This window comes from Sinocyclocheilus anshuiensis, unplaced genomic scaffold (genome assembly GCF_001515605.1).
Source record: "Sinocyclocheilus anshuiensis isolate Anshui unplaced genomic scaffold, SAMN03320099.WGS_v1.1 scaffold480, whole genome shotgun sequence".
In the NCBI taxonomy this organism is placed as follows: domain Eukaryota; kingdom Metazoa; phylum Chordata; class Actinopteri; order Cypriniformes; family Cyprinidae; genus Sinocyclocheilus; species Sinocyclocheilus anshuiensis.
Genome location: NW_015555743.1, coordinates 310101 through 312600, shown reverse-complemented (window position 1 = coordinate 312600; position 2500 = coordinate 310101). Strand labels below are relative to the sequence as shown.

Here is a 2500-nt window from a genome sequence, read left to right as displayed (position 1 = left end):
CAGCCAAACGATCCTCAGCAGCCGAATGCCAGCTCTCTCTCTGGCTCTGCTTTTTTGTGTTTTGTGGTCAGGCATCTCTGTTTCCCTCCCCAGCAGACGGCCCGTCGTTTCCACTAATGAAGTGACACCACACTGCCCACAAACATGCAGCCGCGCTTTAAGCCAAGCCCTAATCATACGCTTGAGAGAAAGATTCCAGAGGCCGGAGAACAAGCATGCATCGCAGAAACCCAGAGGAAGGCGTTGGTTTCGAGTCGGGTAGACGAGAGTTCGATCGCTGTGTTTGTAGTCTTTCTGATAAGTAAAACATGCGCTTGTGCTTTTACATGTGTGCATTTCTGTTTTATAGTTTCAGTCTTCAGTTTCTGAATGTGAGAATTTAAATCTATAATGTTAGGTTATCTATTTCATCCCTTTTCTCCGAGGTTGTAGGTTCGATTCTCACTGTATGCATGAAATCATCAAATGTATAGCTTGAATTCATTGTAAGTCACTTTGCATAAAAGCACCTCCCAGATACATAAATGCAAATGCAGATGCAATTGAAAGAACATCAGACTTTCAGCATTGTTTCAAGAAAAGTGAGCACATTTGTTCTCAAATTACATATTCAACTGAGCCATTTGAGCTTGACTTTAAAGTCAACATAAAACAGCATTTGCAACCTTTTATACCTCAGAAGTAATGTACAGTGCACTTCAGAACTAGCAAAAGAGTTTTGGATAATATTAGCATAAATTATCGCTTAATGCAAGGATAAATGAGAACTTTTTATTAAATCAGAAATTAATTTAGAACATAAATACTAGATCTGCTTAACCCTGTAAAGCCTGACATGAAATGGAACAGTTTATTAAACCTTTAGATAAAATATTTTTTTAAAAAGCATTGTATTTGATGCTTCAGGCTTTTATGGCTCATATAGTCTGATATAGTGAGAATATGAAGTATACGCTCAATTTTATTCAGAGACTCAAACTAAGCAAAAATGTGCTATAATTTGGTGCAGATGCTGATATTTATATGAAATTCTGATTCTAATGTAAATCAGTGAGATCTTTATAACAGTAGAGCAGATACTGACATAAAATGATAATAATATCAGTGGCCACTCTATATCTCCAATAATATGTCTATATTATCGGAGATATGGAGATATAGAGATTGAAATGATCCAAACATAAGGCAATGCAGTGATTGAGAGCTGAAGAAATAACCGTGAGATGTTCTGGAGGCTTGTGAAGATCATTCCTCCGCTGAGGAACAGTGAAAGTAAAGCTTCTGGAAACAAACGCTCCTCAAAAGATCCTGAGGATCAGATTTGAGACTCTAAAACATGATTGATGGAGAATCAAGTAAAGCTGAGCTGCTTCAGTCCAGTAAGTGTTCATCTGGAGATATGACTGCAGTTATTCTGACCTTAACTTGATAAAAGACACGTAAAGCATAAGCTGAAAAGAGCTTTACTGGAAAAAATACTCTAAACTATCAATCAGATGACAGAAGGCATGCAGTTGATTGAGTGTGACAGCAAAGTTTGATCATGTTGATCATTAGGTACTTATCAAATATGATACAGTAGCTTTTCAGGGTTAAACAGCATCTCTAAATCTTGTTCAGATTGGTCTGTTGTGAACTAACTTCGATTTAAACGTTTAAACGTTTAAAGACTCGAATAAGAAACCTGGGCAGAGTTTCATGTTGTATTACTGTTATAATGTAATCAAATAGAAATCATTATTGCTGTTCTTCAGTAATCAGTGGAAGTTTTTTAATGCATTTGCACCAAGAAATGATTTATGCTGATATCGTGCTGAACTCCTCTTGAAATCTGCATTTACAAAGGTTTGTATAGATTGTGAAAGATTATGCAGACAAGCGTGTTTCTGTAGAATGACGTGCACAGATGAATCGATCACAATCAGAGCAGGAGTGTGTGTTAAAGAAGCAGCGGGTCATCGGTGTCGAGCGTTGTTGTGTCAGACGGAGCCGTCTTTGTGTTTGACTGACAGGCGGCTGTTTGATGTGGAGTCCAGGAGAGACGCCCAAGGCTGGGATGAGCGTCAGATCCTGCGCCCGCATTGATCTGCTTCAGTCGGGCGTCTCTCTGACCGCGTGTTTGTTTGCCGTGCGGCTGAGGGGCGTTTCTGACGGATAAACAGATATATATATATTTGGCTGCTTCTATAGAGCATAAATCATAACACAGACTACATCATATAAACTAAGTGGTAAATAAAATGGATTATGAGAGTGCATTTTACAAGAACATACTATTTCAGTCTGTATACTTAATTTCATGTTTAATTCAGGGTGTCACTTGCAATTACTTTTTAATTATTTCTGAAATCTACTAGAAATTTCTGTAAAGAAATATTCAATATTTTAGTATCACTGAGATACTATTATTCTATTATTTTGTAAATATATGTGTCCCTGGAGCACAAAAGCAGTCTTAAGTCGCTGGGGTATATTTGTAGCAATAGCCAACAATACATTG

At 37.5% G+C, this 2500-nt stretch overlaps 1 protein-coding gene across 1 annotated transcript in view; it reads left to right on the top strand.

The window, feature by feature from the left end:
- The window catches only part of cdk14 (cyclin dependent kinase 14), a 122569-nt gene that overhangs the window by 105932 nt on the left and 14137 nt on the right, over window positions 1-2500 (top strand). The gene's annotated exons all lie outside the window — the stretch shown is intronic.